Source organism: Sander lucioperca, chromosome 10, assembly GCF_008315115.2.
Source record: "Sander lucioperca isolate FBNREF2018 chromosome 10, SLUC_FBN_1.2, whole genome shotgun sequence".
Lineage (NCBI taxonomy): Eukaryota > Metazoa > Chordata > Actinopteri > Perciformes > Percidae > Sander > Sander lucioperca.
In genome coordinates this window covers 988,894-1,001,956 of record NC_050182.1, presented here as the reverse complement: position 1 = coordinate 1,001,956, position 13,063 = coordinate 988,894, and the positions used below count along the sequence as shown (strand labels likewise).

Sequence of the window (13,063 nt, the reverse complement as noted above, 5' to 3'; positions counted from 1 at the left end):
TGACTGTGTGTCAGTGATTGAGTGTCTCTAACAGGTTGTATATGATAATATAAAGAGATGTTAGATATGTCAGAGTAAAGTCTCTAACAGATTTTATAACTCTGTGTTCTCCAGATAAACATGAAGATCTCTATCGTTGCCGGTGTTCTGCTGGTCTCTGCTGCTCTGCTCTCTGTGGACGGTGCTCGTAAGCTTACAATGTTTCAAAGAGACCATATCGCACCGCGCATGACTCCTGAACAATGTGACACAAAGATGAACAGTCTCCCTACCAATAGGAATAGTAATACCTTCATCAAAGCGACTATCACTCAGGTCAGACGTGTGTGTTCTGGAGGAATTCGTGTTGAACATAATCTTTTTGAAAGAGGAGGCTTTGAAGTTGTTAAGTGTGTATTAAACCCCGCTACTAATCAATACAACGGTAGACTTTTCACAGGTTGTAAAATTATAATTGGATGTGCTAAGTATGAACCTGTTCATCTTGAAACTGTTCAGAACTGTAACATCGGTCAGTAATCTGTTACTACCTGATGAATCAGAGTAATCTGTTACTACCTGATGAATCAGAGTAATCTGTTACTACCTGATGAATCAGAGTAATCTATTACTACCTGATGAACCAGAGTAATCTGTTACTACCTGATGAATCAGAGTAACTTGTGTCTCCTGTTGAATAAAACACATGTGACAGTTTAACTCTGGGTCTGTTTTTAATGCCGTCATGTTCACTCATTCATAAAGAAGATGAAACTACAGATCAGTATAATAATATCTTGTTTGCAAGGCACCTTTCACACATTAAATGCAGCTCAAAGTGTTTTACAAACTCATACAGAAGCTATATATATATATATATATATATATATATATATATATATATATATATATATATATATATATATATATACATACATGTATGTATAGAGATATATAGATATATATATCTATATATCTATCTATATATCTCTATCTATATAGATATATAATATATATAAGAGCTGAACGATTAATCAAATGTATTTAAAAGTTTTGTGTAATATTTTGTAACTTTTATTATTATATTTACTGTTTGTTAACAAGGTCAATGCAGGAATAATCTTACAGATCACAGATTGTTTACAGAAATGTTTACACCAGTGGCGATTTTAGACCCTTTCATCTCAGCCCCCCTAAAAATTATAACAATAAAAAAACAAATTATTATTTCATCAATTTTAGTGCTTCAAGTTAGAGTTTGCGAACTTGTCTGTTAGTAACGCAGGACAAACAATTACAGGTTCAAAGAAACAGGTTTAATATCTGTGTCGCTGTCATCAATGCACCTGTAACCCAGTCAAGGAAAGTTTTATTTTCTATTTATTTATTTATTGTTTACACTTCATTATCATTTCATTTGATTCTGGTAGTCCATAAAGGGACTTTCGTAGTTTTTTCACATGTTCAATATTTTGCATTTATCTTATACTGTTGTAATAATAAATACATATATTTATTGTTATCCAGTGCAAATACTGATTTAGCAGGAGGGGGGGTTAACCCTTTTGCAAGGCACTGTATCCACATCACATTCTCATTAGGGGCTGAGCCCCCTTAAAGGTCTGATCCTAGAATCGCCCCTGGTTTACACCATCTGCAATCTTTCAATTTCTTTGTTTGCTTTTTGAAAAGTAACCTTAAAAATACCTCTCAAATCATATTTACTTTGATAATCTGAAAAAAAACTTTTGGCCACAGTATGGACATTATTTTAATTTAGCCACAAACAATGCAGCAATACAGCAGCTTCGCTTCCCCATAATTTACAATATTTCAATTGAAAAACACTTAAAGGGGGGGTTCAGAATTTTGGACATAGGACCTCATTTCCAAGTTAGCCAGGGTGTTATTTATCAGTGGAGACAGTTTTCAACACGTTTCATCCAGTCCTTCTAGGTGCAGAGTTAGCTGGTGCTAGGCTAGCGCAAGTCAACAGTATCTGCTAGCCTGCCCCTAAAAACAGTCTTACCCACTCCACAGTACACCCAACGCAAATAAATTATAACACCAGACTATTGATGTAAATGTCTGTGTTGATAGAATAATGTTAGGAATAAAACTACCCTTGCATCACATTGCAATAGTTCAGCCCGGTTTCACGGCAGTTCGTGTAAATGTCACGTTATTTTAATCTATTGATACGTGTTCACGGAGTTCACTGAGTTCACACTTGAAAAGGAACAACTGAGTCAGCGGAGAAACTCACCCTGACTGCTGGATTCAGCTTGTTCAGAGGCAGTGGCCCGATCATGCTTGGCATGGAAGTGCCTCAGCATGGATGAGGTGTTGGTATTTTAGGCCAGCTTCTGCTCACAAATCAAACACTGGACCTACAAAAAGAATTCACAATAAGTATCCTTAAGTGATGCGTTTTGTTTTTTTGCCAGTGGCGGAATATGAGCCAACATTAGATGATACATGACAGCTGCAAACACACAACAGATTTAATGAATAGCCTACACCAAGCCTATATCCCAAATGGTAGAATAGACTAGCGCTTGGCCGAATTTATATGAAAGATGTGAATATTAAGAAGTTCCTATTGTCTATAGTCACAAATAATTTCATTATGAAGATATAACTTAGGTTGTAGCTAATTTAAATGCAGACTTTTTCGCATTATGGAGAGCCACATAGCCTAATGCACACTGGCGTATCCCATATAAGCAATAAAATAACATAGCCTATTGCCAACCTTGTTGGGCGAAATCAAATCAAAGTGTTCCCACATCTCTGAACGGCCTCTCTTCGCAACAGGTTCCATGTCTAATCCTCGCTAAACTCTATCAACGCTATACACTGTCAACCCGTTCTCATTCCGAACTCGTAAAATAAGGACGTTTGGACAGTGGCTGTCAGCGTCTGATGCGACGAAAAAGGCGTCTTGCAGCGTGTTTGTCTAACCGGCAATTTCAACTGGATGCGTAACGGCTGCAGATCCGCTCCGGAACATCGGCAGAGTCATTAGGTTTCCATTAAAGTCAGTGTGTGTATTTCCATTGACTGCAGAACGTCTGCGTCCCGACTCCGTCCCAGCTCCGGCGGTCCCAGCCCTCCGGAGCAGATACACAGAGCTGCTATTGTTTCCGGACGCCGGAGAGCTCCGCAGCAATTCAGCACACGGCAGATAGTGCGGGCAGTGTTGCCAACTTAGATTTAGTGACTTTTCAGACCCCCTTAGCGACTTTTATATAAAAAAAGCGACTAGCAAGGTATTGTAGTAGGTATATCTACTTTGCTGACACAACCACTAAGCTTTCTACAAATGATTGCGTAATGACGTCAACAATATGCAAATGAGCGTATGACGTCATCTAGCGACTTTTAGCGACTTTTGGAGCTGGTGCTAGCGACTTTCATTGGAAAAGAGTTGGCAACACTGAGTGCGGGGCAGGGAGTCGAGCACAGAAACAAAATAAAAATCTGGTTAATTTTCAAAGTAAAATCCAGCGGCGGATCATATTTCCTTGAAAACACAGCTCAGAGTAGTTTCCCCTCTACTCCTCTGGATGGAAACTAACTGCTGTTGGTTTTGTGGTTCTATTCTACGTGAATTCGTGAGATCTCGTGGGTCCTTGTGACTACAGCTGTCAGTCATGGCCGCAGCCGTGCCGCAACAAATCCGGACCTGGTGGGTACTGACTGACGGCGGAGCACGCAGCCGTTCTGCAGCGGAGCCGGTCCGCAGACCTTCTGCATCCAGTGGAAATCCGGAGTAACGCACCGGGGAGAGCAGCAGTTAGGATTTAGAGTAGTATGTAAGGGAGAATTTCCACGTAAGGAGGTGGATGGGTCAAACACAGGACTTTCACCCGGGCGAGCGGGGATCGCGTCCCGCATGTGGCGTTTAGTTTCCCATAGTCTTCCTAATCACAACCGTCCGGTTATTGTCCCCCGTCCCCAGCGGCCGTCTCCCGGCGTGTGAGGCGCCCTTTCCCTGTAGTGTTTTTCCTAAACCCAACCTCCGCCATCCCGTTATTGTCACACGTCCCCCGTGGCCGTCCCCCGTGGCCGTCCCCCGGCGTGTGAGGCGCCCTTTCCCTGTAGTCTCGTCCCCAGCGGCCGCCTGGCGGCGTGTGAGGCGTCCTTTCCCCGTAGGGTATTTCGTGCTGGCCACCACGTAAAAAACGAGAAAAACGTCCCCGTGAACACGTATCAATAGATTAAAAATAACGTGACATTTACACGAACTGCCGTGAGACTGGGTTGTAACATAACTACCACATACACATACCACAACATACTACTTTTCTGTTGAAGCCGTTTTTCCTAAATAAATCTTCATAATAACAGTCTACATTTTGGGTCCAAAACTGTTATTTCCAAGTCGTGATAACAGGGATTTAACCCTTCAAATATCTGCACGTAAACATACACAGACACTGTAAACCTTTTTGATGCTTTTTAAAACATTTATTTTTAATTCATGGTCAATAAACCTAATTTATGACATTATACCTCATTTTTAAGTTAGAAAAAGCAGAAATTATGAATAATTTTGACTATGAGTTAAGACCAGAGGATGTTGAGTGGATCACAGACTGTCAAAGTTTAGTCAGGATGCGGTTTTGAAACCATTTAAACATTTTTGTAAATGCCATGAAATTGACTAAAACATCCAACATTTTATGTAAATAATCAGTATTTTTTGTAAATGTTGTATGGGTTCCATACAGCGTACATCTGTGTTATTTTTGGGCAATTTGGTTGAAAAAAACCTATATTTCTGATATTAAAAACTTAAAAACGGGTCAAATTTGACCCGAGGACAACGCAAGGGTTAAACATTTTAGTGGTCACTACTTATTCTTTTTACGTTTTGTTAAAAGCTATATTCAGTTCTAAATCACATTAGTTTGTAATAACATTTTTCTTAAATAAATAAAAATAAAAACAGCATTTTGCCGGAAGGATGAGCACAGCCCGACACGTTTGTGTTACTATCCTCCATTAAAATCAGCTCAGAGCTCTCTTTGTCTGATAGGTCTGTAGCAAGCCCCACGTAAATTGGGATTGTTTTTTGGTAAACATACTGTATGTTACTGAGGTGGTTGGGTTTATGCAAAAAAGTTAAGCCACCCTCCAGAGTGGAAATCTTAAAAACGCTCCACCCGTTCCCGGCTACAGGGTAAAAACTGTGTGTGTGTGTGTGTGTGTGTGTGTGTGTGTGTGTGTGTGTGTGTGTCTGTGTGTGTGTGTGTCTGTGTCTGTGTGTGTGTGTCTGTGTGTGTGTGTGCTTTTCTGGCGGAGAAAACAGACCGTTTCTCTGTGTATTCACGTCATCTTTTCACATCTTTAACAAACCATATATGCATGTGTCCTTGTGTGCATTGTTGGTTTATTTAACAATTAATCCACGAAACGAGCCGTTATATTGTACACAGGAAAACCGCCAAACCATATTCCATTATTAAAATCTCACAATTTATGGTTGTTTTAGCTTTTACATAAATAATTCTCCCCTCCACAAACATGAATTAAGGGTTTATTTAATGGAAAGATTATACTACACAATTCGGCATACAATTAGCACACCAATGCAGTCTTGTTTTGATAAGATTATAACTTTTAGAACCGTTAAAACCGCTGCTATCCTACAACGGCGGCGAGCAATCGTTGGAAACAATTCAATGCAGTTTCAAAAACTCACCGCCAGGTGGCAGCCAATGACCGTCTCAGGAGAGAGGGGCGCTGCTGTCGCTGTGGTCTGACTGCAGAACATGAAAACACACAAAACATGTAACATTAGTCACAACAAGTAATTTATTCTCATGTGTTATATAATGTCGATTGTTGTAATTCTTAATAATTAATCCACGAAACATGCCGTTATGGCGTATGCCGGAAAATCGCTAAACCACATTTCATTAGTAAAACCTCACATTTAATATTTAGTTAGGTTTTTAATAAAGAATTCTCACCTCGTCAAACACAAGTTAGGACTTTTTGAAATCTTAAGTTTAGACTACAAAATTCGGCATCAAACAAAAACACCAATGAGCTCCTATTTTAGCTAGATTGTAACTTGTATCCGTACAACCTACAGCGGTAGGCCTACTAGTCGGTGAAAGTCAGACCCGTTAAAACAAACTTTTTTACAACGAGGTTTGGCGGAGAAACAAAGTTCATCTCTCAATATTCGGGGTCCTATTTAAATCTTTAACCACAGATTTGTGTTCTTAGTGTGCATTGTCATAATGTTTAACAATGATTCATCCACGAAACATGCCACTGTATTGTATGCGGGGAAATCGCCATACCATATCCCATTAGTAAAACCTCACCATTTACATTTATTTAGCTTTTTCATTAAGAATTCTCACCTGGACAAACTTTTTTGAATTGGGATTTTCTGAAATCGTTAACTTAAACTAAGAAATTCGGCAGACAACCAACACACCAAATAACTCTTAATTTACGGGCTTCTGTCAGCTGAGTGACCATACTTCAATATTAAAGCCTCACAATTTATATATTTGTTTTGTCATTAGGGATTCTCACGTCGACAAACATGAATAAGGATGTTTTTGAATCGGAGGGTTATGCTTGAAAATTCGGCATGCAATTAACTCTCAAAATGAGCTCTTATTTTATCTAGATTTTAACTTTGATTCCGACCCCGTATAATATACTAGAGGAGGTCGGCGTTTAAAAAGCCTTTTTCTGAACGAGGTTTGGCAGAGGAAAAACAACACAGTATTCGGACGCTTTTCACAACTTTAACGGCAGATTTTAAACAGCTGGTTTTGCTGTAAGATACAAAACATACAGGAAAGCTTTGTTCAACGTTAAAGACGAGAGAAGCTGAAAACAAAAGCGTTAACGGTCACTCGCTGTTGTCAGCCATAATCCATTATTAAATCCTCACAATTTAAAGTTGCTTTAGCGTTTTCATAAATAATTCTCCCCTCCATAAACATGAATTAGGCTTTCATTTAATCGAAAGTTTACTCTTAAAAATTCGGCATACAAATAACTCACAAAGGAGCCCTTATTTTAACTAGATTTTAACTTTTATCCCGTCAACCTATAATATACATAGCGGAGGTCGACGATAGAGAGCCGCGTTAAAAAAGCCTTTTTCTGAACGAGGTTTGGCGGAGGAAAAACAACACAGTATTCGGGATCTTTGTTTCTCTACAAGAATCTTAAAAGACTGAGCTTGGTCTGGTGATAGCCAGACTAGTCATAGCCTATTTCATGCACAGAAACACACCAAATAACTCTTATTTTACTAAAATTTGAACTTTTAAACCAGTCACTCCCGCTGTTATCTACATCGGAGTGATATAGCATACTGAGCTACAGTGAATGTGAACCTTATTTTTTACAGACTACGGTGTGCAAACACATTTTAGAAGTTGTAATTGCACGCAAATAAAGTGTCTCTTTGATTAATAACGATGTAACCGTAGATACGGGGCTTCGGTCAGCAGGCCTGCGGGGCTGCAAAGCCTGAAACTCGGACTGCACCTGGACTTGATGTCGATGGCTGGAAAGTCGCGGCCATCACCTTCTCTGCAGAGTCAGCCAATCACACGGCCCCAAACAAGTATCACCTGTCAATCACCATTAAGGTTGTTCAGCAGTATTTTTTTTAAACCACATTTAAAAGAAAAAAAATAAACTGAATGGTTCCCTACAGCGCTCTTCACAAGTAAAATAAAGTAAAAGAGGGGGAGAGAGAGAGAGAGAGAGAGAGAGAGAGAGAGAGAGAGAGAGAGGGAAAATCTTCCCTCATTTTGTGTATTTGGACATGTGTATGTTGGTTAAAGACAATCAAATACAATCTTACTTGCCATTGGTTGCTTTTAGTACACACATGAAAACACACACACACACACACACACACACACACACACACACACACACACACACACACACACACTTACTTGAAAATGATGAGATGAGACAGAAATGGTGCAATGAGCCTTTAATTTACAACATGCAACAAATCACAACTTGTAGTTTAAACACACTTTTAAAAAATGTAGAAAAACAACCCAAGTCATGTGAGCTCTTTGTGATGTGACTTAATAATAATAATAATAATAATAATAATAATAATAATAATATAATAACACTGTGGACATACAGTAGTATTTCCTTCTAAAACCAAACTAAATCACTTCATTTTTCCACCTCACCCAAACCAACCTTAACACACACCCCGACATTTTAAATGTGGTTCCATTAGCTTCGGTTTTTTCTCGGTCTATTAGCTGGCAAACAGCAGGTTAATCCGATCAATACAACAACAGAACAGTAAGGCACTTTGGAGAAAACCTAAACAAAGTGAACTATAACCGGCAATTTCCACTGGATGCGTAACGGCTGCGGATCCGCTCCAGAACGTCGACGGAGTCATTAGGTTTCCATTAAAGTCAGTGTGTGTATTTCCACTGACTGCAGAACATCTGCGTCCCGACTCCGTCCCAGCTCCAGCGGTCCCAGCCCTCCGGAGCAGATACCAGAGCTTCTATCGTTTCCGGACGCCGGAGAGCTCCGCAGCAATTCAGCACACGGCAGATAGTGCGGGACAGGAAGTCGAGCACAGAAACTAAATAAAAATCTGGTTAATTTTCAAAATAAAATCCAGCGTGCTCACGGCGGATCATATTTCCCTGCACTACACCTTGAAAACACAGCTCAGAGTAGTTTCCCCTCTACTCCTCTGGATGGAAACTAACTGCTGGTGGTTTTGTGGTTCTATTCTACGTGAATTCGTGAGATCTCGTGGGTCCTCGTGACTACAGCTGTCAGTCATGGCCGCAGCCGTGCCGCAACAAATCCGGACCTGGTGGGTGTTGACGGACGGCGGAGCACGCAGCCGTTACGCAGCGGAGCCGGTCCGCAGACGTTCTGCATCCTGTGGAAATTGCCGGTATGGGCGTCTCAGTCCACTGGGCTCTCTTCATGTTTTAGCTCGTTAGCTAGCTGCGCAGCACTGATCCAGAACCGCGACAAGTCCTCAAAACCATACGGCGACATTGCCCATTTATTCCCCCCCCCCCTCTAATACGACCCCACAGGAGTGTATCAAAAATTAGCGCCCTTAGCGATGGCAGGAAAGACGTCCATATATCTCAGTGATTTTCTCAGAGATCGTCCTGTGTCCGTGGGAAATTATCCAATTTTACGTTGGCCTAATTTATCCAACAAATTCTTTTATCGAGTTACTGCAAATAATTTGCCATTGTTGCGTTATCTGTGCCTGCAATGTGATGACTGGCAGAGAAATTAAATACTATTCTGTGTCAGTAGGTGGCAGTATAGCACAATAATGACCACGTTGATTTAAGACAATAGAATTACTGGCAGTAATTATATTGCTACCGCACGACACAACGCCATCTTTACAGCTTTTTCAACGTACAATAAAGCCACACTAGAGCGCCGCTTACTGTGCTCCAAGGCTGCAACACAACGTGCGCATATTATATTAAATCGGGAAGCCATGATCAGATTTGAAACCAAATCCTCCAAACGATTCCAATAAAGAAACGATTCTACTAGAATCGTAATTTTTGAAGCGATTCCCAGTAGGAATCTGTTCTCTATGCCCGATCCTACTTATGTCCCGACCCAAAGTGACGCCAAGAGTCCCGACCAAGCGCGTTAAGATATGACGTTGTTTGTCCATTGTTTATTTCTAAAGAAACGCGACAATGTATAAAAGGCTCCATTACCTTGTAGCTCACGTTATGGCTCCGTAGCAGACGTTTTTATAAAAATAGGCTAACGATTGGGTCATAACCACGAGACTTACTGTCTCATAGTAGAGGAATTACCGTATAGTACAGGAGAAGCTCTCAGGCAGTTTGGACTTCCATTAGCTGTTTAAGTGTAATTACTAATGTTAACTATCATTTTAGTGATCAATAATTAGCCTGTGTCTATGTTATCTCCTTACATATACCTACACTCTCCGTCTCTGCTAGATTGGGAATGATTGAGATTTCTCTTGGCACAGCTACCAGAAGACTTCCAACTTTCAGACAGGTTGCTCACGTCACATCTACGTCTTCAAGCTCAGTTGGAGGCTGCTCAGTAACGCTCAGCCATCACCGGGAAAGATCTTCTAATATCCTTCACTGGTCTCCGTCCAGAGACACGGGACCTGTTGGTCCATTCTTATATAATGTCTATGGATTTATACGCGACGGCAGGGAGGATGTGTTGGTGTTTCGAGACGTTTGACTTACCCGTACTAAACAATGCCCAACCCCAGTAACGGTCCTGGATCAGTACTTATTAACCAGCGGAGTACAGACCATTTACCGCGTCTCCCAGTGGACATTAGGTCACCGTGCAACAGTGAGAACAGATCATTAAGCATCAGAAAATACATACATGTCAAAATGAATAATAATAATTACTATTATGTAAACAGCCTGGCTCTGTCCGGCCTGGAGCCAGAATGAATCGTTGATCCAAAGTTGTAAGTTATTTTAAAACCATAAAATAAATCGGGGCTCAGCCGAAACCTTGGGGGAGGGGTTTAACTCTTGTGTTGTCTCTTCCCGTCGACTGTTAACTTGTTGTCCTAGGAGGCGAGTCGAGCAGGTTACCATGTGATGGAGAAACGCCAAAAATGGCCAAACTCTGACTGATGTACGGATTCATTCTGGCTCCACACCAAAACGTCCAGGAAGCAATATAAAAACCCAACTTTAGGGTAAAACAATACAAGATGCACCAATAAAAAATAAAAAATATCCGAATTTGATACCAAAACTGGAAGCTGATGGCAGACACCGACTGAAAAACTCGGCGTATCAAAAGTTCCAACAAATAGAAAATACAAAAAATATTGAAACAAATCAAAGCAAACGCTGACTAAATCTCAAAGATCTCAAACCAGGGATGCACCGAATCCAGGATTGGGCTGAATATTGGGCTTTTTGACGGGGTTGGGTTTCTGCCGAACATTAGAATTTTTTCCCACCGAACCGAACTCTACGCGCGCTACGCTGGTTGACGTACACAACATCTTCTGATTTATCGCCTCAAAAACGTTAAAGTTGCTTGCTTTCGTTATGGAATTATGAATGAATTGTTTTATTTCTACACAGGCTATGTTTAATGTGAAGTATCTGTAGACTGTTGTACAGTTATACAGTTTTGAGTGTTGCCGTAGTTAATGTAAGTCTCACGAGATCTCACTTACGTGTTTTGGTAGTAGTATCGTGCACGTAGTGTAACATGATCCTCCTGTTTCTCTCCTGACGCGTGTGTGCTATCAGGGATGCACTAAATCCAGGATTTGGCTTCAGATTCGGCTGAATATTGGGCTGAATATTGGGCTTTTTGACGGGGTTGGCTTTCTGCCCAACCTTAGAATTTTTTCCCAGCGAACCGAACCCTACGCTTGCACTACGCGCGCTACGCTGGTCGCCGTAATGACGGCGCCGTTGATTACGGGAAGGTGTTTACGTAGGTGGAGCGTTCAATGCAGTAGGCTGTGAGAAAGTGGAAATGGAACTGGTGAGCAGAAAAAGTGTAGTTTGGCAGTACTTTCAGTCAGAAGAAGGCCATTCAAGTCCAGCTACATGTTCAATCTGTAATGCTGATTAGTCTGGTGGTGGCGAGGACCCTAAACTATACACAACATCACCGCTGTTACAACATCTGGTATGAAACATGCGGAAGAATACGAGTTGTGATGAAGGAATCTACAGACAGCAGCCAAAATGCAGCAACTTCAGGTACGGCAAAGGAAGGACAGTCACTGTTTACTTCATTAATGAGTTTACTGTGTTCATGGACTGAGGATGGGACGAGGATTCAGCAGAATCTTAACCAGTGGATTCGGTATTCGGCCGAACCCCAAACATCTGGATTCGGTGCATGCTTAATCTCAATTAATTTGTTGTCCAGTGATTCTCAACAACTGCTTCAGGTTCTTCTTTACGTCACATTGGGTCATTTTAAATTACAGTCAGCTGAAAATGGTATCGCCAGTTTAAGCAGTTGTTATCAGTGCATCTAAAGTGAAATAAAGCTTTCATGTCAAACTGGTCCAGACTGGAAATAAAAAATATTTTTTTTAAAAATCAGTGCAGTGAAGCAGCAAATACACAGCAAATGTGAAGTTAAAAACCAAAACAATATCTCAAAAGTGAAATGCAGGTTGTTTTACTTTGTAGAAAACAGCTTTTTGAGTTTGTGTTATACGTTGAAAAAGCCTCCACGCACTGTGTGTGATTCAGGGCGGTCTCTGATAAAAAGCTGACAGTCGGGAGAGAAGACGGGTGAAATCTTTGGCTGTTGATCCTAAATTGTGTTTTTAAATCACACCGTGAGACACGTCCAACAACTTGCAGCGTTTCTTTTCAACCTGGACCGTATTTTCCTGTGTTTCTGTGTCTAAGTGACTGATGGGAACAACAATCTTTGACATTGGTCCAGTATTGAGCGTGAACGCTGTAACTGGCAGCCACAACAGTACAGGACAAATGTGAATCGTCAGTCAGCGTCCACTAAAAGTTCTGTTTGTTGCTGCTGACAGACTCAGATTATTATTCTAAGTGTCTGACAACTTTATGGAAAGGATCCCTACAGAGATAGACCTTTAAAACCTCTTTGAGACCTTTCTGTTTAACTAGAAACAGCTCTGAGGTCACTAGCGCTAAACCCACCAGACTCCATTTAAAAAAACTATACTTTTAACGTGCATAGAGCAAACATATTTTCACTTGTAAATCTGTAAACTATGTGTTTATTTCAACCAAAACTAGAGTTATGATGGTTGGAAAAGTGGAAAGACGACCCAAAATGGCTTTTTATAGTTTTGTTTAGTTTCTGTTGACTTTGAATGAAGTGTATTTAACGATGCTAAAATTACTGTTTATTCACATGGAGTCTGGTGGGTTTAGCGAATGCAATTTCGCAGATGTTTTTATGTTTAAAAAAAGGATCTTACTCTTTAACAGAAAGGTCGACTTCCTTAGAAATCCTTTCATAATGTTGTCAGACACTTAGAATAATAATCTGAGCCTGTCAGCGGCTAAACGAGCACTTC

At 40.6% G+C, this 13,063-nt stretch overlaps 1 long non-coding RNA gene across 1 annotated transcript in view; it reads left to right on the top strand.

Annotated features, from left to right (window-relative positions):
- LOC116051218 overlaps positions 1–558 on the top strand; it is a 4,185-nt gene extending 3,627 nt beyond the window's left edge. The window contains exon 3 of the long non-coding RNA XR_004105305.2: positions 115–558. This is a non-coding gene — a long non-coding RNA (uncharacterized LOC116051218). The remainder of the gene's footprint in view (positions 1–114) is intronic.
- The last annotated feature ends 12,505 nt before the right edge of the window (positions 559–13,063 follow it).